At 34.9% G+C, this 25,294-nt stretch overlaps 1 non-coding gene across 1 annotated transcript; it reads left to right on the top strand.

Annotated features, from left to right (window-relative positions):
- The first annotated feature begins 4,773 nt into the window (after nt 1-4,773).
- Nucleotides 4,774-4,879, top strand: LOC139869473 (small nucleolar RNA R71). The gene has a single exon (XR_011766081.1). It is a non-coding gene; the product is annotated as a small nucleolar RNA R71 (small nucleolar RNA).
- Nucleotides 4,880-25,294: the final 20,415 nt, after the last annotated feature.

Genomic DNA, 25,294 nt, shown 5'->3' with positions numbered 1-25,294 from the left:
CGGTTTGATTATTTTGGGACAGCAGTTTGATTATTTTCTGTGAATATAACTGATATAAAAGTGAAATTAAAGTGTTTAGATGAGTTCCTCTCATCAAGACATTAATTTTAGACTCCGGATTCATGCCATTTCGATTCCCGGAGCTCTAGTTATGCTTAAAATGGTGCTTTGTGGAGATTAAAATGTGAAAACGAATTGAATCAGGTATGGTCCGACTTTGTGATTATTTTTGGAGTTTTTAGGGTGTCCTAGTGTGTTAGGATTGATGATGGATGAACTTTCATGTTCGGGTAATCGAAATCCGAGCCACGAATCACCCGGTATGACTAAAACATGTTTTTGAACGGATTAAAGCTACAAGTTGTTTAATGGCTGATCATCACAACTTGTTTGCTATTATTGGAATTTTCTTGAGCTATATATAAGACTCGCCGAAAACTGATTCCCGGGGCTCAAGTTATGACCTGATGAACTTGTAATCAAAACTTATGGTTATTAATTATGACTTATGATATAAATAATGGATTTAATTATTAATAAATTACTTATGATATAAAAGTAATTATTTAATTTAAGACTTATGATATATATATTTATTATATCTATTATTAATTACTTATGCTTTAATTAAACATTTAATTTAACTTATGATTAATAATACTTTTATTATTAATGAAAAATACTTATGGTAATTATTAAACTTATATTATGAGATTATTATAATAAGACTTATAATAAGGATTAATTAATTATTTAATTATTATAAGGCTTAGTTATTATTTAATTATAATTTAATTATTAAATACTTATGATTTAATAATTATAATTAGAAACTTATGATATGATTAATAATTTATTATTAATTAATAATACTTATGATATGATTTAAAATCTATTATTAATTAATAATACGTATATATTTAATTAATTAATTAAATACTTATGTTACATTAATTATATCATTTAAACTTATGTTAACTTTAATAATTCATTTTAATTTAATTAAACTTATGTTATGACATAATTATACATATATGACTTTAATTAACATTATAACCTATATTATTATTATAACTTATACTTTTAAAATTAACGTTGACTATGTTTGACCAAGGTTGACTTTTGAGTTGACTTTCAGTTGACTTTGACTTTTAGTTGACTTTTGTTGACTTTCTAATTAAGAAAACTTTCCTAACTTTTAAACTTTCCAAAAATAGCAACTTTCTAAATATGGGAACTTTCTAAATTTGGAAACTTTCCAAAAATAGAAACTTTTCAAAATAGAAACTTTCCTAAAATAGAAACTTTCTGAAAATAGAAACTTTCCAAAAATGGAAACCTGCTAAAAATAGAAACTTTCTAAAAATAGAAAGTGTGTGTCCGTACGCTGTTCTGATCAAACCGATGCATGTTGAGTGTCGTTCTATGTCTACTTGCAACATGTACAATAGCTATCATACTAAGACTTGACCTAAGATAGTTATTTATAGGTCGGCGTTGTGATCATTCCTGATCACTTTACTTCATTTACTGTTCACATTTTTGTGTGGTTACTACTTTTGCATTAAGGTGAGTTATAGTCCCGTTTTTACATGCTTTTCAAAGTATATTTTTGGGATGTGATTACATGCATTTTATTTTACGTTTAGACACAAGTGACAATTAAATTTAAATTATTCATTATGAGTCGAACAAAAATATCCCTAATCTGGTAACTATAATCACTGGTTTCTACTGGTGAACGCGAATCCTATGGATAGATCTATCGGGTTTGACAACCCCATTTCAAGCTAGTCGCGCTAGTAATTTATAATCGGAATGTTTAGTACTTCATATTTAGTTGAAGATACACTTGTTCAGTGTATATTATTATTGTGTTTGGCAAGGGTAAATAAAGGGTTAAGTGGTTACCAGGTGGCTCATTGATAATGTAATAATATTTTATATTTTCTAACATTTTAAATCTTGTGGTCTAAAGCTTATATGTTTATTTAAACCTATAATTCACTCAACATTTTTGTTGATAGTTTACTCGGATGTTTTCACAGGTACTTGAGTTTGTTTGATGCTTCCGCTGTGTTAGAAGAGTCTGCATGCATTTGGGCAGATTTTGTTAAATATTTATAAAACTTTGAACTTGCATTCTATTTTTGAATAATTTAAACTTGTGGGTTTTGTTGATAATGTTTTAATGTCAACTTTGGTTATTAATATGTTGGGTTGTTTAAACTACATATTTTGGTATGTTTTCTTTTTGGGAAACTTTTGAATTAAAAGAATGCAATGTTGTTTATTAAATTCATTTAAGTTCGATCAAACTGTGGGACCAAGTGACGGAGCAGTTAGGTGTATTGACGGGGCCATCATAGAAGTGCAGATCCAGCTAAGGCGTTGTAAACCATAGAGTAAATGATCTTCTGATCTCGACAAAATTTCGTTTCTAGAATAGTGCGAACTACTGAGTCGTGCTCTCGTTGCATTTCTTCGCGGTAGATATGATCGTGAAGGGTATTGATAAAGTCTTGAATGCGTTCTTCTAGGATTTCAGCATTATTGTCTTCTCTCTGGATATAACGATCATATTCGTTCTTGATAGCCATGATTCTTTCAGTTAAGCATAGCATGTAATCAATTGTTGACTTATGGATGGCTTCGAGAATCTCTTCAAATTCATTGATGTCATTAATGAAGGTTATCATGTCGGCGTGAGTGGATATGATCGGAATTCGATCTGAAAAAGAGTCTGACTCCTCCTGATCTATTTTGGGAGAATATGAGTTATCCAGAATGTCTTCGTGTTGCTCTTCCTCGTCATCATCGGTAGAATAATCATATGGAGATTCGTCCAATGAATGGGTTTCTTCAGTATTCTGGTTCTTCACCTTGACACTTTCGGGGTCAATTTCTATGTTTTTAACATCAACCTTATCATTTTTCTTCTTGAAGCGAATGATTAAACTGTGATCTTTAGTCTCAAGCCTCATTAATTCTTCATGACGCTCCGGGCTTGGAGATGGTATTATCGCAGTTTCTTTTACGTCTTCCATTACCTCTTCCTCCTCAGGTTCTTCCTCTTCCTCTATTTCTTCACTGGGATCCTCTTCTTCCATTTCTGGGTCATCAACAGACTGTGATTCGACACCCATCTCGATATCTTCAGCTGGTGGTGGGGACTCATCATCGGAAGTGATCCTTCTGGTGGAAATAGCAAACATCTCTGCCTGTCCAGAAAGATCGGTAGGTCGGTCAATTTTGAAGGTAACGCTCTCCCCATGTGATTGTAAGATCAGGGTTTGATTGTACACATCAATGAATGTCCTAGCCGTATTCATGAAAGGTCTTTCTAACACTATTAGTGTGTGTAGGTCTTCCTGAATGTCCATCACTACGAAATCCATAGGATACAAGAATTTGTCGACTTTCACTAAGACGTTCTCAACTATGCCCTTAGGATATCGAATTGTGTGATCGGCAAGTTGGATTGTCATTTTGGTTGGTGACAAGTCTCCTAACTCTAATATCTTATAGAGAGAGTAGGGGATTAGGTTGATACTTGCTCCTAAATCTGCTAGCGCATGAATGGTTCCAGATTGGTAGATTGAACACGGGAAAACGAATCGACCCGTATCTCCTAGCTTCTTTGGTAGAGAGTTCTTGAGCACTGCTGAGCAGTCTTCACTCAGTGGAATTTTGTTAGAATCTGGTATCTTTTCCTTTGTAGAGAGAAGCCTTCGGATGTATTTCTTCTGATTAGGCACTTTGGACATGGTGTCCAGGAATCTTCCATCAAGTTTGAAGTAATCAAGCCTAGACGGTTCTTCCTGTAACCTTCCAGGATAGGGTACACGAACTGAAGCTGCGGTGGACAATTGCTGAGTATACGTCGATTTGTTCTTGATTCTAGCTGACCTTCTCCGTGGTTCTTCTCCTGAGATTACTGAGTCCATTTGCTTAGCTTCCTCTATGTGGGGATTTTGGATAGTATTACTAGGTAACCTTCCCTGGGGTCGGGTTTCAAGGCGTTGTGATAACAGTCCGAGCTGCGTTTTTAGACTTTTAAGAAGAGCCAGTTGATTTCTCATTAATATCTCTATCTGGTCTTGTCTAGACGCAGTTCTCTAATTTAGCTGTTGTTGTCCTTGAATGAACTGTGTTAACTGATCATCAGTTCCGAGAGTGGGGTTGGTTACTTTTGTAATTTGGGTGGTTGGGAAATTTTCCTCAGCTGGTGGACCAGTGAGTGGAAGTGGTTGATCGTAGGTCAATTGAGATTGTTGGGGTGGATAAGGTGGGTAACGATAGCGAAAAGGTTGGTAGTTTCTTTGGAATTGGTTAACCTTAGGTTGTTGATTGAAGCCGGGATTTGATTGGCGAGCTGGGTATTGAACGTAACAGACTGAACCGTCAGGGTTTTCGTACTCAACTTGATATTCTTCAGTGGGTTGCGAGCTGGTACAGTTAACACAGGCCTGGACCTGGTTAACTTGTTGCGGCTGCGTCTTCAATTCTCCGATTTGTTTGGTAAGAGACTCCATCTTGTATGTGAGAGATTTGATGGCCTCTGTTTGATTATTAAGTGCGGAGAGTGGTGCAGATGATGAAGTTGTTTCACCACTGTTCCAATCATGATGATGCATTGTCATGTTCTCGAGCAACTCTCATGCTTCATCTGCGGTTTGGTTCATCAGATTTCCTTGAGCGGTGGCATCGATCGTCGTCCTATGATTTACCGTAAGACCATTGTAGAAGGTGCAAATTTGGGCTGACTGTTCTAACTGGTGGTTAGGGCATTTCTTCAGCAGGGTTTTGAATCGCTCCCATGCAGTGTAAAGAGATTCATCATAACTTTGTTTAAAGTTAATGATGTCATTCTTAAGCTTGGTTTGTTTAGAAGGAGGAAAATATTTGTTTAGGAATTTAGTGGCCATCTCCTTGCAAGACGTGATGGAATCTTTTTCCAGTCCTTCGAACCATGTTTGTGCAAGATGAGTGAGAGAATAGAGGAACAAGTATAGCCGAACTATATCATGTCCTATCCCTGGCTGCTTGTAGGAGTTCGAAAGAGAGTTGAATTTATCGAGGTGAGAATTAGGATCATCATTCGGTAATCCATGGAATTGACAGTCATTCTGGATGAGTTGAATGATGTGATGTTTTAACTCGAACGAGTGTCCTTGAATCTCTGGGAATCTGATTGGTCCTCCTCGACCTTCAATTGAGGGTTTAGTGTTTTCTTCTAAAGTAATGCGTAACGCCATTTGTTTTCTGAATCGAGCTTCCTTGCGTGCTTTAGAGATTATGGTGTCCGGATCAGGTACGAATAACAACGGCCCTGGTCTAGATCGGGTTTGGGTCATACATTGGGTATGCCTCTTTTTGTTGTTTTAAATTTTAAACAGAAAAACTAAGTTCCCAACTTAGTCTAAGGTAATCTAATGATTAATCTAAAGTAATCTAAGGTAGTCTAAGGTATTCTTATTCTAAAGTAGTCTAAGGTATTCTAGGCTAAGGTATTCTAATTATCCTAATTATAGATATGTTTTTGGTTCTTGCTACTGATTCTCTGGTATTTTGATAACAGAGCTTCGCGCGAACTATTCAACAAACCAATTGGCCAGGCCGACTACGGAGAGGCAGGATCCTTTTGGTTCCAATATAATTGGAGACTGTTCGTAAAATCCAACAACCAAGTCCCTGTATAATTGTCTTTCTTAGACACCACTTAAATGTTTGTGAATGAGTTTGATAGAAAGCAGTATTATCTGATACCAGTTCCCCGGCAGCGACGCCAAAAACTAGGTTCCCTCTTGATATGACCGAAACGGACGGTTTTATTTTGTGCGGTGTCGTTAGGTCGCAGCGCGTCAGAGTCAGCCACCAAGAGGGAGGTACTTATTTTAAATTTATATTTAGCAGGGCCTAAATCGTACTACTCCTTATTATGAGTCAGGGAAGTATGACCTAGAGTCGTATTTTTGAGATATCAGTAGAATCGAACCTATATCTAAAACTTAAGATAATTCTAAGATGTAGGAGTAGTAGGTAATTACCTAATTTTGGATTTTATAGAGTAAGTAAGTAAAGTAAAGTACGATAAAATTTGTAATTCAGATAAGGCTAAACAAGTGCATGTTACGAGTTCATCAGTTACTTTGCCGATATTATGGAATGCTGGCTCATGGATAGGCAGTGACCTTGTACTTACTATACTAGTCCTAAACGCCCCTGTCATAAGACATGTCACTGGGTAATGCGATAGGATTGAAGATTCTGAATAGGCAGCAACGTCCCTTACCCCTGACGCCCGTGCAGTCTGACTACAGGCATACACGTTCAGACGGCTCATCTAATTGAACGACTCAGTTGGGTGACGTATTAACATTCCGAAATGGTCTAAACTTTCTTAAGTATAATAGAATACATGGTTTTCCATATCTGAGAGACGTGATGGGTCTCGATGCTTTCGTTAATGATTGGTTTTAAAGATAGTTAGGCCCTTAAAAAAGTTCAACCATAAAGAACACCATGGCCAAGTCAGGCTGACTTCCATGAATACGTTCGGTTATCCTAACGGTCTAATCATTTATGTGTTCGAACAAACAGTTCCTTAAATAACCAAGAATCTCTCAAGCGGGGTGCAACGCTTGAGACCGCGTTATGGTGAAGTGTACTAGTCAACACTAACCGTGTTCCATGGCCCTACTTAGCAGAGGTGCAGCTTACAACAACCGTTGTGCTTCAGCATGCACGTACGAAGTTTATATGCTTGGTGACTACACCGGCATGGTCTTAAGACCGACAATATACTAAGGGTCTAGTTAGATGTTTCACTACGAAAGAGTCCTCAATCGGAATCCAAGGCTCGGTGGACTTACTACAACTGGTGTGCCTCAGTCAAACTCACGTTGTATACGACAGACTTCTCTTACCAAGGGGTGACACAGATAGTGTACTCTGAATCGGGGTTCGTGATCTGAATCGGGGTTCGTGACTTCCCAAACATAGCCAATAACTACGTTCTATTAGTTGGAAAAGCGATTGAGTTCAAAGCATAATCGAAAAGCATTTTGACAACATACACAAACCATAATATAATTTTGGTATTATAACTGATTACGTCATAACATACACTAAAGATAACTACTCGCTAATTATGGCAACAATATCACAAAGCATAATAATGGAATACATTATATAAAGACAAGGGATAGAAGTACTAGTGGATTAAACGAGTTCTGAATACAAAAGTGACAACTTCAAGACTCTAGACCGCTCCTAATACAATCTTCGGCGTTCTTCTCCGGGTACTAGGTTTCCCGCACAGAGTCGAAGACCTTGAAAGTATGACTAATATTGTACAAGAAAGAGAAAGAAGTGAATTGAAGTGTATCTTGAAAATGAATGACAAATGCCCTTTAAATAAACTTGATTTTTGCCTACAAACGACTGGCAGGCCGTTTGGCAGGCCGTTTGCCAAGCCAGCCCGTTTGCAGGGGCCGTTTGCTGAGCCCGTTTGGCAGGCCGTTTGGCTTGCCTGGTCAGCCTGATTTCCTGGATCGCAACTTGATTTCGTGTCTTTCACCGTTTTCGCTCTAGAATCTTCGTTTTAGCTCCGATTCTCTTGATTCTTTTTGCATCGTCTTCGTAATTACTTGTTCTTCAATTCTAACTGAAGAAGTAGGTATTTTGCCGATAAAGTTCGAATATTTCTTGTTTTTGGGCCTTAATACCGGGGTAAAAACGTGACTTTTTAGCCGATATCAGTGCCTATCATGTAACTTTAAACTGTTGAATGTTAAACGCTTGGTATGAAACGGTTGACATCACATAATCAATCAAAGTGGCGTGCTATTAGTTTATAAAAAAAAAATTTCTTTGCGTTGAATACGGGTTGGGTTGTTTCATAAATCGGGCTAAATTTCACTTCACAAAACATGAAGAAAAAAAAACGTTAATATTCTTCACGATCAATATTATCTTGAATGTTATTTTTGTCGATCATTTTCTCGCCTAAATAATAACATTCATCACGAAGTGTCTTTTTAAAAATTTTCATATTTTCGTGTGATCTTGATGTCTGAAAAAAAATTCCAAAAAAAACGAAAAAACATTTTTTTTCCTTCCCCCCGGTTCCCCCCGATTGATTACTTCTCATTGATCCTGCCTATATATATATATATATATATATATATATATATATATATATATATATATATATATATATATATATATATATATATATATATATATATATTCGACAAAATACGAATAATCATATAGAAATGAGGTCGTTTTATAAAAAAATGCCCTTAACAAGAAATACAAAAAAGCCGGATAAACGGGGAAGCTCGTACCTAAAAGCAACTATTTATAAATGAACTTCCCTAACAACCCGAAAAACCATAGAGACAAACAAACCAAAGAAAAATGATTACAACACGAAAAGAGGAATCACACCAACTTAACTATAAAAAAAACCCGACCACTCAACCACGAGAACCCGGCCCTTTCAATTTACCATTGACCGTATTTTTTAAGGAATTCATTCCGGACTGATTCTCTATCTTGTATGATAACACATTGGCAAATCTGTCATCCGGTGCGCTCTCGTCGGCCAAACGTGTCATCATAGTACATCAAAAGCGGCAAAAGCCTCCGCGGACATATTACCTAGCCCGATTGCTGCTGAACCGGCTTCTTATTTACAATCTTGAGGACATATAAACAAGTTTGGAATTGCATCCCATAATCCAAGTCATCAACATTATCTTTAAACTTATAAGTATCCGAAGTAGAAATCTCGTTTATCTTCTTTCTCGACCTCGAATTAACTTCGTCAAGCAAATCTTTAGAACATCTTTATTCAAGACGTATCATGATTCACAAAAATCTTTACATGCGAAGATTTCGTAATCGCAATAGTATATTCCACTACGACCAATCAAGATCAATAACGATCTATCTTCGTTCAATTCCAAGTAGTGTAAATTTATAATACCGAGTATAAATTTATATGTTATAAACAAAATAAAAGTAGTACGGAGTAGTAAATAGAAAAAATATCATGGTTGGTCCTCAAACATTGTTTCAAAAATCAGATTGAGACCTAAAGTTTAAATCAATCATGGTTGGTCCCAAGTTTTTAACTTTGTACACGTTTGGTCTCAAGCGTAAATGCTCGTTAGTCCAAAGCCGTTAAGCTTAACAAGTGCTAAAAACATGATGGGCAGTATGGTCATTTTAAGAGTGACAGATTTTTGGATGGGAGCAAACTTTAATCAACTACAGATAAGTTGCAATAAAAAAAATTTCTAATGTGCACAAGAAAACGTAGTGACATGTCTGAAAATATATAATGAATCTGTTCTTCATATCGTCTATAGTACATCACCGTGGACTCTCAATCGCCATCTCTGACGAACTCCGTAATCACAGTTAGATCTTATAATCCATCATCATCACGCCGCCGTTAGATCTTGACGTCATCTTCTAATCCATTGTTATCATCACGCCGCCGTCACCATCGTCGTCTTTATTGCTGGCGTTCGATTTGATTCGACCCAGATGTGACTGGTTACGCTATTTTTGTTGAAATATTTTTCGTCCTGGATCTGATGAGACCCAGATCTGAATGGTTTCAGAAAGAAATTTGATGAAAGGCTTTGTACAAATGATTAGGATAAGCTTCCATACATGCTGCTACTTTTATTGTTGGCCTTTTAGGCATTAAACTCGTAAATAATGCCATTTAATTGCACTCTGTTTCCTTTGGTAAAAGAAACAAAAGAGATTGCACATGTTTCTGTTTCTAACTTGTATTGATAATGAGATTTAGGATATATGGATATAATAAGGATAATGAGATTAGCCGACCACTATTTTTCATAGGCAAAAGCAACAATTAGGTTAGATCCTATTGGTGTTTTGATTTAATTTGGATTATGATATTGATTTACCATAGATTTTTTAGAGTTGTTGATCTAAAATTGGTAATTAAAGAGATTTTAGATCTGATAATATTGTGTATTTGTGTTTGATAGTAAAAATATTTGAAGAAATTAAAAATATTAGGGTTTGTTCAAAATTGTTGCAGATTAAATTTTTGTTGATGAAGGCAATGTAACCGTGTTAACGGTAGCTGAGGAAAATTAAAAGTCAACTGTGATCAACTTTGTGGTGGGTAACTATAGGGTAACGTGGGATTACTCGTGGTTATGAGTTTTAGACGAAATGACCATAATACCCATAATGTCTAATGCACATAATACTGTACCACTAACGAGTTGTTAATTTTGGGACCAATCGTGTACAATATTAAAAATATAAGACCAATCATGATCGATTTAAAGTTTAGGTCCTATCTTGATTTTTGATACAAATGTTGAGGACCAACTAAGAATTTTTTTTCTAAATAAATAAGGCCGGAAAATGGGTGGAAAAGAACTGCTTTAACCATTCTCATTTCTTTATTCTGCTTTTGACTCAAATTTATTAAACAATTCTACGTCCAGACTAATCTACGTAATATTCTATTTGAAACTATTGCAACACCTCTATTGGAATAACTATTGTACACGTCTAATTAAATTAATAGGCTAGTTGTACATCCAAATGTAATGATTAATTAATTATGGCTTCATAAATGCTTATATGTTCGACTTGGTTTGACTAAAAGAATTGCCTTGAAGATTGGAGAGCATTCAAAGGTTATAGAGATTGTTTGTATGTTATCTTCAAAGACGTCTTCAGGTAGGAGCAAAATGGTCAATCGCTCTTGGTTCAAAAATTTAAAACCAGTGGCGGAAAATGAACATTTTCGTTGAGAGGTGATGTGTCAAGACGTAACCTTTAAAATGTAGACAATATGCTCAATAATTAACACATAATACAGGCAACTAAACCCGATCATGCAGTAACTAGCAAGTAAATTGACCAATTCGAACCACAGGGAGAAGTTTGTTTTAGGGACTTTATAATGATTAATTATTCTAAAAGGGGGTTTGTGTTTGAAGTTGTATTTTTGTTTAACGAAACAGTAAATAAATATAATGAGAATAACAAGAATGAGAATGTGGTGTTTACTTCTATGCTTGATAAATGACAGGGATTGTTCTTTTGTAATTAAAAAGGTTATTTCATAGTTACAAGTAATTAGTTTATATCAATTTCACAATATCTATAAACTTAAGAGCTATGTTTTAATCAACAAGATTCTTTCGTGGTTGAATTCACATAAAACCTAGTTTACTAAGATCACTTTAAGTAAACTACATGATTGTATATCCTAGATATCATTCAATTAACATCCTATACTCACATATAGGTGGCTAAATCACTAGGTGTTGAAGTATAAGCTATGGCCTTTGATAAACTCACATAAACCAAGTCATAACTTACATAATTGAACTAGGATACAAGGATGGTTACAACAATGGATCTTTTGAAAGAACATGGTGATTTAGATTAATTAACTAACTAGACCCAACCAGGTTAAACTCACGTGAAACCTAAATTACAACAATCACTTGAGGTAATTTCATAACTATGTTGCTTTGGAACTTATTCAATTACCAAATTAAACACATAACAAAATCACTTAAGCTTATGCATCTAATCGTCTAGATTACTATGTGTATTGAAGTATAGATTGTTTTCCTAGTTAACTCACATTAATAGGTTTTCAACCTATATCATTAAAGTAATGAACTAAGCAATCCTAACTATGGTTCTTGTAGTTGGACTAGATGATTTAATCAATCAAACATATATATAACTAGCATAACATCAAAGTATAGAACAATCCCAAGCCATAAATCTTACATTGAAGCAAACACACAAGGCTTTTAGCCAAACATAATCATAATAGAACTAATGGAACAGTTAATAAAAATTGAATTCATGTTTAAAAGATATAGAACAATAATACCAATAGTAATGAATGATCCTAGCTTAATCTTGATGTTGAATGAGTGGAGATTGACTTGTAGCCTTCCTTGAGCCTTGAAAAACGTCTTGAAACTGAGGGAGAATTTAATAGTGAAGTCTGTCCAAGAATGAAACCAAAGCCTCTCTTAAATAGGCTCAAAAGTTAGGTAAACTGGCCAGAATTTGATCAGATGCGCCGCATTTCACACCAGATGCGTCGCATCCCTTTACAGTTTGTTTAATCCAGGTCATTTAGCACTCAGGAACTATTGGCAGGCACTGGATGCGCCGCATCCCACACCAGATGCGCCACATCTGTCTCTCTAAATGCGTCTCATGGCCTAAAAATGTTGTATCTGAAACCTTCGGCAAAAACACGCATACAGATGCGCCTCATCCCTTTTGGGATGCGCCTCATCTGAGTCTGGAAGTATTTTTAGGCTATTTTTGTTATCGTACTTCATTTTAAGCATCGTTTTCGCTGTTGGTCTTCATTTATTCAATCACAATGGACTTTTACCAATATACATGAATTACAATACATACGTACTGTAACAGACTGAAACCTGGGCTAGTTGTAAGTGGACTATTTTGCCCTTAGGATTTTATTATGTGTTTTATATGCTTTTATTTTAATTATGTGAATAGTGTTATATTATTATTTACTTAAGACCAGTTTGTGACAAGGGTCACAGAACAGGTTTGTTTATTTAATTTGAACTCCGTTAGGGCCGCCTAACGAGGTACGAAAGATTTTAGATAACTGATAAATACCCGTGTGTTGAGGGGTATGAGTTTTAACCCAATTAAGTGACTAGAGAGCTGTGGTTCAGCTCATTTTTCTCCTTCTCTCTAAAATTCTCAAATTACATCCCGTACCTAACTTCATCTCCCTCTTGAACCCTAATTCTCTAAATCTCGATTTGAAGTCTAATTTATCTTAGAAATTGATTCCTTGTGTTTTACTGATTCAAACAAGGTAAGAATCATGAGTTTTCATGTTTGAATTTGTGTAAAAATGGAGTTTTTTGTGCTAGGTTTTATAAAAGAGTGATTTTGGGTCAAAATTGCTTAATTTGTTGTTGTTTTGATGTAATGTTTGTGGGTTTATGTCCCAAAAGGTTTTATAAACAAGTTGTGATGAGTTTTGAGGTTTAAAACGAGTATATGGTCGAGATTTGGTGATTTTTGGCTCAAACCCGTCACTTTTCCAATTTTCAGCAGCTCAAGAACACACTCGGTCGAGTGTCTTTTGGAAGTGGGACGTGTGTTGTAGTGACCCGAACTTTTCCATGTTTATATATATTAATTGAGATTGATATTTACATGACTAAATGTTTCCAACGTCTTAAGCAATCAAACTTGTTAAGACTTGATTAATTGAAATAGGTTTCATATAGACAATTGACCACCCAAGTTGACCGGTGATTCACGAACGTTAAAACTTGTAAAAACTATACGATGACATATATATGGTTATATATATAGTTAACATGATTTTATTATAAGTATGTATCTCATTAGGTATTTTAACAATGAATTATATACATAAAAATGAGACTATTAAATTAAGAAACTCGAAAACGATATATATAACGATTATCGTTATAACAACGTCTTACTATGTACATATGAATCATATTAAGTTATTGATACACTTGGTTAATTATGTTAAATAATAAGTAAATATATCATTAAGTGTATTAACAATGAACTACATATGTAAAAATAAGACTACAAACTTAATGATTTCGAAACGAGACATATATATAACGATTATCGTTGTAACGACATTTAACTGTATATATATCATACTAAGATATATTATATATCATAATATCATGATAATGTAACAATTTAACATCTCATTTGATATAATAAACAATGGGTTAACAACATTTAACAAGATCGTTAACCTAAAGGTTTCAAAACAACATTTACATGTAACGACTAACGATGACTTAACGACTCAGTTAAAATGTATATACATGTAGTGTTTTAATATGTATTCATATACTTTTGAAAGACTTCAAGACACTTATCAAAATACTTCTACTTAACAAAAATACTTACAATTACATCCTCGTTCAGTTTCATCAACAATTCTACTCGTATGTACCCGTATTCGTACTCATACAATACACAGCTTTTAGATGTATGTACTATTGGTATATACACTCCAATTATCAGCTCTTAGCAGCCCTTGTGAGTCACCTAACATATGTGAGAACCATCATTTGGCAACTAGCATGAAATATCTCATAAAACTACAAAAATATGAGTAATCATTCATGACTTATTTACATGAAAACAAAATTACATATCCTTTATATCTAATCCATATACCAACGACCAAAAACACCTACAAACACTTTCATTATTCAATTTTCTTCATCTAATTGATCTCTCTCAAGTTCCATCTTCAATTTCTAAGTGTTCTTCATAAATTCCATAAGTATAGTTTCATAAAAATCAAGAATACTTCCAAGTTTGCAAGTCTACTTCCAAGCTTTCTAATCCATTCTAAGTAATCATCTAAGATCAAGGAAATTTTTTTATTTATAGTAGGTTATCTTTCTAATTCAATGTAATATTCATATTCAAATTTTGATTCAATTTCTACAACTATAACAATCTTATTTCGAGTGAAAATCTTACTTGAACTGTTTTCGTGTCATGATTCTGCTTCAAGAACTTTCAAACCATCCAAGGATCCTTTGAAGCTAGATCAATTTTTCTCATTTCCAGTAGTTTTATCCAGAAAACTTGAGGTAGTAATAATGTTCATAACATCATTCGATTCATACATATAAAGCTATCTTATTCGAAGGTTTAAACTTGTAATCACTAGAATATAGTTTAGTTAATTCTAAACTTGTTCGCAAACAAAAGTTAATCCTTCTAACTTGACTTTTAAAATCAACTAAACACATGTTCTATATCTATATGATATGCTAACTTAATGATTTAAAACCTGGAAACACGATGAACACCATAAAATCGGATATACGCCGTCGTAGTGAAACCGGGGGCTGTTTTGGTTTGGATAATTAAAAACTATGATAAACTTTGATTTAAAAGTTGTTCTTCTGGAAAAATGATTTTTCATATTAACATGAAACTATATCCAAAAATCTTGGTTAAACTCAAAGTGAAAGTATGTTTTTCAAAATGGTCATCAAGATGTCGTTCTTTCGACGTCTAGATGACCATTTTAGAAAACATACTTCCACTTTGAGTTTAACCATAATTTTTGGATATAGTTTCATGTTCATAATAAAAATCTTTTTCTCAGAATAACAAGTTTTAAATCAAAGTTTATCATAGTTTTTAATTAACTAACCCAAAACAGCCCGCGGTGTTACTACGACGGCGTAAATCCGGTTTTACGGTGTTTTTCGTGTTTTCAGGTTTTAAATCATTAAGTTAGCATATCATATAGATATATAACATGTGTTTAGTTGATTTTAAAAGTCAAGTTAGAAGGATTAACTTTTGTTTGCGAACAAGTTTAGAATTAACTAAACTATATTCTAGTGATTACAAGTTTAAACCTTCGAATAAGATAGCTTTATATGTATGAATCGAATGATGTTATGAACATCATTACTACCTTAAGTTCCTTGGATAAACCTACTGTAAAAGAGAAAAATGGATCTAGCTTCAACGGATCCTTGGATGGCTCGAAGTTCTTGAAGCAGAATCATGACACGAAAACAAGTTCAAGTAAGATCATCACTTGAAATAAGATTGTTATAGTTATAGAAATTGAACCAAAGTTTGAATATGATTATTACCTTGTATTAGAATGATAACCTACTGTAAGAAACAAAGATTTCTTGAGGTTGGATGATCACCTTACAAGATTGGAAGTGAGCTAGCAAACTTGAAAGTATTCTTGATTTTATGTAACTAGAACTTTTGGAATTTATGAAGAACACTTAGAACTTGAAGATAGAACTTGAGAGAGATCAATTAGATGAAGAAAATTGAAGAATGAAAGTGTTTTTAGGTGTTTTTGGTCGTTGGTGTATGGATTAGATATAAAGGATATGTAATTTTGTTTTCATGTAAATAAGTCATGAATGATTACTCATATTTTTGTAATTTTATGAGATATTTCATGCTAGTTGCCAATTGATTTTTCCCACATGTGTTAGGTGACTCACATGGGCTGCTAAGAGCTGATCATTGGAGTGTATATATCAATAGTACATACATCTAAAAGCTGTGTATTGTACGAGTACGAATACGGGTGCATACGAGTAGAATTGTTGATGAAACTGAACGAGGATGTAATTGTAAGCATTTTTGTTAAGTAGAAGTATTTTGATAAGTGTCTTGAAGTCTTTCAAAAGTGTATGTGAAATGTCCCGTTCTTATTGATTAAAAACGTTCCATATTAATTGATTTCGTTGCGAGGTTTTGACCTCTATATGAGACGTTTTTCAAAGACTGCATTCATTTTTAAACAAACCATAACCTTTATTTCATCAATAAAGGTTTAAAAAGCTTTACGTAGATTATCAAATAATGATAATCTAAAATATCATGTTTACACACGACCATTACATAATGGTTTACAATACAAATATGTTACAACAAAATAAGTTTCTTGAATGCAGTTTTTACACAATATCATACAAGCATGGACTCCAAATCTTGTCCTTATTTAAGTATGCGACAGCGGAAGCTCTTAATAATCACCTGAGAATAAACATGCTTAAAACGTCAACAAAAATGTTGGTGAGTTATAGGTTTAACCTATATATATCAAATCGTAACAATAGACCACAAGATTTCATATTTCAATACACATCCCATACATAGAGATAAAAATCATTCATATGGTGAACACCTGGTAACCGACAATAACAAGATGCATATATAAGAATATCCCCATCATTCCGGGACACCCTTCGGATATGATATAAATTTCGAAGTACTAAAGCATCCGGTACTTTGGATGGGGTTTGTTAGGCCCAATAGATCTATCTTTAGGATTCGCGTCAATTAGGGTGTCTGTTCCCTAATTCTTAGATTACCAGACTTTAATAAAAAGGGGCATATTCGATTTCGATAATTCAACCATAGAATGTAGTTTCACGTACTTGTGTCTATTTTGTAAATCATTTATAAAACCTGCATGTATTCTCATCCCAAAAATATTAGATTTTAAAAGTGGGACTATAACTCACTTTCACAGATTTTTACTTCGTCGGGAAGTAAGACTTGGCCACTGGTTGATTCACGAACCTATAACAATATATACATATATATCAAAGTATGTTCAAAATATATTTACAACACTTTTAATATATTTTGATGTTTTAAGTTTATTAAGTCAGCTGTCCTCGTTAGTAACCTACAACTAGTTGTCCACAGTTAGATGTACAGAAATAAATCGATAAATATTATCTTGAATCAATCCACGACCCAGTGTATACGTATCTCAGTATTGCTCACAACTCAAACTATATATATTTTGGAATCAACCTCAACCCTGTATAGCTAACTCCAACATTCACATATAGAGTGTCTATGGTTGTTCCGAAATATATATAGATGTGTCGACATGATAGGTCGAAACATTGTATACGTGTCTATGGTATCTCAAGATTACATAATATATAATACAAGTTGATTAAGTTATGGTTGGAATAGATTTATTACCAATTTTCACGTAGCTAAAATGAGAAAAATTATCCAATCTTGTTTTACCCATAACTTCTTCATTTTAAATCCGTTTTGAGTGAATCAAATTGCTATGGTTTCATATTGAACTCTATTTTATGAATCTAAACAAAAAAAGTATAGGTTTCTAGTCGGAAAAATAAGTTACAAGTCGTTTTTGTAAAGGTAGTCATTTCAGTCGAAAGAACGACGTCTAGATGACCATTTTAGAAAACATACTTCCACTTTGAGTTTAACCATAATTTTTGGATATAGTTTCATGTTCATAATAAAAATCATTTTCTCAGAATAACAACTTTTAAATCAAAGTTTATCATAGTTTTTAATTAACTAACCCAAAACAGCCCGCGGTGTTACTACGACGGCGTAAATCCGGTTTTACGGTGTTTTTCGTGTTTCCAGGTTTTAAATCATTAAGTTAGCATATCATATAGATATAGAACATGTGTTTAGTTGATTTTAAAAGTCAAGTTAGAAGGATTAACTTTTGTTTGCGAACAAGTTTAGAATTAACTAAACTATGTTCTAGTGATTACAAGTTTAAACCTTCGAATAAGATAGCTTTATATGTATGAATCGAATGATGTTATGAACATCATTACTACCTTAAGTTCCTTGGATGAACCTACTGGAAAAGAGAAAATGGATCTAGCTTCAATGGATCCTTGGATGGCTCAAAGTTCTTGAAGCAAAATCATGACACGAAAACAAGTTCAAGTAAGATCATCACTTGAAATAAGATTGTTATAGTTATAGAAATTGAACCAAAGTTTGAATATGATTATTACCTTGTATTAGAATGATAACCTACTGTAAGAAACAAAGATTTCTTGAGGTTGGATGATCACCTTACAAGATTGGAAGTGAGCTAGCAAACTTGAAAGTATTCTTGATTTTATGAAACTAGAACTTTTGGAATTTATGAAGAACACTTAGAACTTGAAGATAGAACTTGAGAGAGTTCAATTAGATGAAGAAAATTGAAGAATGAAAGTGTTTGTAGGTGTTTTTGGTCGTTGGTGTATGGATTAGATATAAAGGATATGTAATTTTGTTTTCATGTAAATAAGTCATGAATGATTACTCATATTTTTGTAATCTTATGAGATATTTCATGCTAGTTGCCAAATGATGGTTCCCACATGTGTTAGGTGACTCACATGGGCTGCTAAGAGCTGATCATTAGAGTGTATATACCAATAGTACATACATCTAAAAGCTGTGTATTGTACGAGTACGAATACGGGTGCATACGAGTAGAATTGTTGATGAAACTGAACGAGAATGTAATTGTAAGCATTTTTGTTAAGTAGAAGAATTTTGATAAGTGTATTGAAGTCTTTCAAAAGTGTATAAATACATATTAAAACACTACATGTATATACATTTTAACTGAGTCGTTAAGTCATCGTTAGTCGTTACATGTAAGTGTTGTTTTGAAACCTTTAGGTTAACGATCTTGTTAAATGTTGTTAACCCAATGTTTATAATATCAAAAGAGATTTTAAATTATTATATTATCATGATATTATGATGTACGAATATCTCTTAATATGATATATATACATTAAATGTCGTTACAACGATAAACGTTACATATATGTCTCGTTTCAAAATCATTAAGTTAGTAGTCTTGTTTTTACATATGTAGTTCATTGTTAATATAATTAATGATATGTTTACTTATCATAATATCATGTTAACTATATATATAACCATATATATTTCATCATATAGTTTTTTTACAAGTTTTAACGTTAGTGAATCACCGGTCAACTTGGGTGGTCAATTGTCTATATGAAACCTATTTCAATTAATCAAGTCTTAACAAGTTTGATTGCTTAACATGTTGGAAACATTTAATCATGTAAACATCAATCTCAATTAATATATATAAACATGGAAAACTTCGGGTCACTACAGTACCTACCCGTTAAATAAATTTCGTCCCGAAATTTTAAGCTGTTGAAGGTGTTGACGAATCTTCTGGAAATAGATGCGGGTATTTCTTCTTCATCTGATCTTCACGCTCCCAGGTGAACTCGGGTCCTCTACGAGCATTCCATCGAACCTTAACAATTGGTATCTTGTTTTGCTTAAGTCTTTTAACCTCACGATCCATTATTTCGACGGGTTCTTCGATGAATTGAAGTTTTTCGTTGATTTGGATTTCATCTAACGGAATAGTGAGATCTTCTTTAGCAAAACATTTCTTTAAATTCGAGACGTGGAAAGTGTTATGTACAGCCGCGAGTTGTTGAGGTAACTCTAGTCGGTAAGCTACTGGTCCGACACGATCAATAATCTTGAATGGTCCAATATACCTTGGATTTAATTTCCCTCGTTTACCAAATCGAACAACGCCTTTCCAAGGTGCAATTTTAAGCATGACCATCTCTCCAATTTCAAATTCTATATCTTTTCTTTTAATGTCAGCGTAGCTCTTTTGTCGACTTTGGGCGGTTTTCAACCGTTGTTGAATTTGGATGATCTTCTCGGTAGTTTCTTGTATAATCTCCGGACCTGTAATCTGTCTATCCCCCACTTCACTCCAACAAATAGGAGACCTGCACTTTCTACCATAAAGTGCTTCAAACGGCGCCATCTCAATGCTTGAATGGTAGCTGTTGTTGTAGGAAAATTCTACTAACGGTAGATGTCGATCCCAACTGTTCCCGAAATCAATAACACATGCTCGTAGCATGTCTTCAAGCGTTTGTATCGTCCTTTCGCTCTGCCCATCAGTTTGTGGATGATAGGCAGTACTCATGTCTAGACGAGTTCCTAATGCTTGCTGTAATGTCTGCCAGAATCTTGAAATAAATCTGCCATCCCTATCAGAGATAATAGAGATTGGTATTCCATGTCTGGAGACGACTTCCTTCAAATACAGTCGTGCTAACTTCTCCATCTTGTCATCTTCTCTTATTGGCAGGAAGTGTGCTGATTTGGTGAGACGATCAACTATTACCCAAATAGTATCAAAACCACTTGCAGTCCTTGGCAATTTAGTGATGAAATCCATGGTAATGTTTTCCCATTTCCATTCCGGGATTTCGGGTTGTTGAAGTAGACCTGATGGTTTCTGATGCTCAGCTTTGACCTTAGAACACGTCAAACATTCTCCTACGTATTTAGCAACATCGGCTTTCATACCCGGCCACCAAAAATGTTTCTTGAGATCCTTGTACATCTTCCCCGTTCCAGGATGTATTGAGTATCTGGTTTTATGAGCTTCTCTAAGTACCATTTCTCTCATATCTCCAAATTTTGGTACCCAAATTCTTTCAGCCCTATACCGGGTTCCGTCTTCCCGAATGTTAAGATGCTTCTCCGATCCTTTGGGTATTTCATCCTTTAAATTTCCCTCTTTTAAAACTCCTTGTTGCGCCTCCTTTATTTGAGTAGTAATGTTATTATGAATCATTATATTCATAGATTTTACTCGAATGGGTTCTCTGTCCTTCCTGCTCAAGGCATCGGCTACCACATTTGCCTTCCCCGGGTGGTAACGAATCTCAAAGTCGTAATCATTCAATAATTCAATCCACCTACGCTGCCTCATATTCAGTTGTTTCTGATTAAATATGTGTTGAAGACTTTTGTGGTCAGTATATATAATACTTTTGACCCCATATAAGTAGTGCCTCCAAGTCTTTAATGCAAAAACAACCGCGCCTAATTCCAAATCATGCGTCGTATAATTTTGTTCGTGAATCTTCAATTGTCTAGACGCATAAGCAATCACCTTCGTTCGTTGCATTAATACACAACCGAGACCTTGCTTTGATGCGTCACAATAAATCACAAAATCATCATTCCCTTCAGGCAATGACAATATAGGTGCCGTAGTTAGCTTTTTCTTCAATAACTGAAACGCTTTCTCTTGTTCATCATTCCATTCAAATTTCTTCCCTTTATGCGTTAATGCAGTCAAGGGTTTTGCTATTCTGGAAAAGTCTTGGATGAACCTTCTGTAGTAACCAGCTAGTCCTAAAAACTGGCGTATGTGTTTCGGAGTTTTCGGGGTTTCCCACTTTTCAACAGTTTCTATCTTTGCCGGATCCACCTTAATACCTTCTTTGTTCACTATGTGACCGAGGAATTGAACTTCTTCCAACCAAAATGCACACTTTGAAAACTTAGCGTACAATTCTTCCTTCCTCAATACTTCTAACACCTTTCTCAAATGTTCACCGTGTTCTTGGTCATTCTTTGAGTAAATAAGTATGTCATCAATGAAAACAATGACAAACTTGTCAAGGTATGGTCCACACACTCGGTTCATAAGGTCCATGAACACAGCTGGTGCATTAGTTAAACCAAACGGCATGACCATAAACTCGTAATGACCGTAACGTGTTCTGAAAGCAGTCTTTGGAATATCATCTTCTTTCACCCGCATTTGATGATACCCGGAACGTAAGTCAATCTTTGAATAAACAGACGAGCCTTGTAGTTGATCAAATAAGTCGTCGATTCTCGGTAGTGGGTAGCGATTCTTGATGGTAAGTTTGTTCAACTCTCGGTAGTCGATACACAACCTGAATGTACCATCTTTCTTCTTGACAAACAAAACAGGAGCTCCCCAAGGTGATGTGCTTGGTCGAATGAAACCACGCTCTAAAAGTTCTTGTAATTGGCTTTGCAGTTCTTTCATCTCGCTGGGTGCGAGTCTGTAAGGAGCACGAGCTATTGGTGCAGCTCCTGGTACAAGATCTATTTGAAATTCAACGGATCGATGTGGGGGTAATCCCGGTAATTCTTTCGGAAATACATCGGGAAATTCTTTTGCAATGGGAACATCACTGATGCTCTTTTCTTCAGTTTGTACTTTCTCGACGTGTGCTAGAACAGCATAGCAACCTTTTCTTATTAGTTTTTGTGCCTTCAAATTACTAATAAGATGTAGCTTCGTGTTGCCCTTTTCTCCGTACACCATTAAGGGTTTTCCTTTTTCTCGTATAATGCGAATTGCATTTTTGTAACAAACGATCTCCGCTTTCACTTCTTTCAACCAGTCCATACCGATTATCACATCAAAACTCCCTAACTCTACTGGTATCAAATCAATCTTAAATGTTTCACTAACCAGTTTAATTTCTCGATTCTGACATATATTATCTGCTGAAATAAATTTACCATTTGCTAATTCGAGTAAAAATTTACTATCCAAAGGCGTCAATGGACAACTTAATTTAGCACAAAAATCTCTACTCATATAGCTTCTATCCGCACCCGAATCAAATAAAACGTAAGCAGATTTATTGTCAATAAGAAACGTACCCGTAACAAGCTCCGGGTCTTCCTGTGCCTCTACCGCATTAATATTGAAAACTCTTCCACGGCCTTGTCCATTCGTGTTCTCCTGGTTCGGGCAATTTCTAATAATGTGGCCTGGTTTTCCACATTTATAACAAACTACATTGGCATAACTTGCTCCGACACTACTTGCTCCGCCATTACTCGTTCCGACACCATTTGTTCCTTTCGTTCTATTAACCCCTGGTCCGTAGACCTCACACTTCGCCGCGCTATGACCATTTCTTTTACACTTGTTGCAAAATTTGGTGCAGAACCCCGAGTGATTCTTTTCACACCTTTGGCATAGTTGCTTCTGATTGTTGTTGTTGTTGCGGTTATTATTGTTGTTGGGATGATTGTTGTAGTTGCTGTTGTTGTTGTTGTTGTTGTTGTTGTTGGGCCGTTTGTTGTAGTTGCGATTGATGTTGCGATTGTTGGGATAATTGTTGCGATTATTGTTGTAATTGCTGTTGTTGTTGTATTGGTGATTCTTATCACCGTTTTCCTCCCACTTTCTTTTGACTTGCTTCACATTGGCCTCTTCAGCAGTCTGTTCTTTAATTCTTTCTTCAATCTGGTTCACTAGTTTGTGAGCCATTCTACATGCCTGTTGTATGGAGGCGGGCTCGTGTGAACTTATATCTTCTTGGATTCTTTCCGGTAATCCTTTCACAAACGCGTCGATCTTCTCTTCCTCATCTTCGAATGCTCCCGGACACAATAGGCACAATTCTGTGAATCGTCTTTCGTACGTGGTAATATCAAATCCTTGGGTTCGTAACCCTCTAAGTTCTGTCTTGAGCTTATTGACCTCGGTTCTGGGACGGTACTTCTCGTTCATCAAGTGCTTGAATGCTGACCACGGTAGTGCGTACGCATCATCTTGTCCCACTTGCTCCAGATAGGTATTCCACCATGTTAACGCAGAACCTGTGAAGGTATGCGTAGCGTACTTCACTTTGTCCTCTTCAGTACACTTACTTATGGCAAACACCGATTCAACCTTCTCGGTCCACCGTTTCAATCCGATCGGTCCTTCGGTTCCATCAAATTCCAAAGGTTTGCAGGCAGTGAATTCTTTGTAGGTGCATCCTACACGATTTCCTGTACTGCTAGATCCAAGGTTATTGTTGGTATGTAGCGCAGCCTGTACTGCGGCTATGTTTGAAGCTAGAAAAGTACGGAATTCCTCTTCATTCATATTCACGGTGTGTCGAGTAGTCGGTGCCATTTCCTTCAAAATAGTTAAATGGAACAAGTTAATCATACAGAATATTAAGAGTAGTTAATAGTATTTCGTAGCATAATATGAACTCATTTATAAAAGCTTTTTCTTCATATTAGCGTTTTATAAGTTTAAATTCGGGTAGTACCTACCCGTTAAGTTCATACTTAGTAGCTAATATACAATTCAACTACTACAATTCTATATGAAAAACTGATTATAATAATATTTCGCGTTCAAAATTTTATACAATATTTTACAAACTTACAATACCGCTTATTTTACATAAAGCATGAAATATAGCACACAATAACTTTGATACAAGATAGTTATGAAGACAATTCTAGCTAGTACACAAGTCGTTCAGCAAAGGCAATAAAGACACGTAATTCATACGTCCAGAAACAAGTCATGCATTCTGGTTTTACTAGGACTACTTCCCATCCTTGGTCTTGTGCAACATAACCGTTATGGCCGTTGATAAGACAGCGTGTTGTAACGTCATCAAAGGGACGAGGGTTACGTAATGTCCAACAGTCCCGTAATAATCTAAAAACCTCATTTCTTACCCCAATTACTGACTCCGTCACTTGTGGAAACGTTTTGTTTAATAGTTGTAGCCCGATGTTCTTGTTCTCACTTTGGTGAGAAGCGAACATTACTAATCCGTAAGCATAACATGCTTCTTTATGTTGCATGTTAGCCGCTTTTTCTAAATCACGAAGTCCAATATTCGGATATATTGAGTCAAAATAATTTCTTAACCCGTTGCGTAAAATAGCATTTGGGTTCCCCGCAATATATGCGTCAAAGTAAACACATCGTAACTTATGGGTTTCCCAATGTGATATCCCCCATCTTTCAAACGAAAGTCTCTTATAAACCAAGACATTCTTGGAACGTTCTTCGAATGTCTTACAAACTGATCTCGCCTTAAATAGTTGTGCCGAAGAATTCTGGCCGACTCTAGACAAGATTTCATCAATCATGTCTCCGGGTAGGTCTCTTAAAATATTGGGTTGTCTATCCATTTTGTGTTTTTAAACTGTAAAATAGACAAGAGTTAGATTCATAAAAAAAAATACTTATTAATACAAGCAATTTTTACATATATCATAAAGCATAAGAACACTATATTACATATAT

This window comes from Rutidosis leptorrhynchoides, chromosome 9 (assembly GCF_046630445.1).
Source record: "Rutidosis leptorrhynchoides isolate AG116_Rl617_1_P2 chromosome 9, CSIRO_AGI_Rlap_v1, whole genome shotgun sequence".
NCBI lineage: Eukaryota > Viridiplantae > Streptophyta > Magnoliopsida > Asterales > Asteraceae > Rutidosis > Rutidosis leptorrhynchoides.
This window is presented reverse-complemented; position numbering and strand designations above follow the sequence as displayed.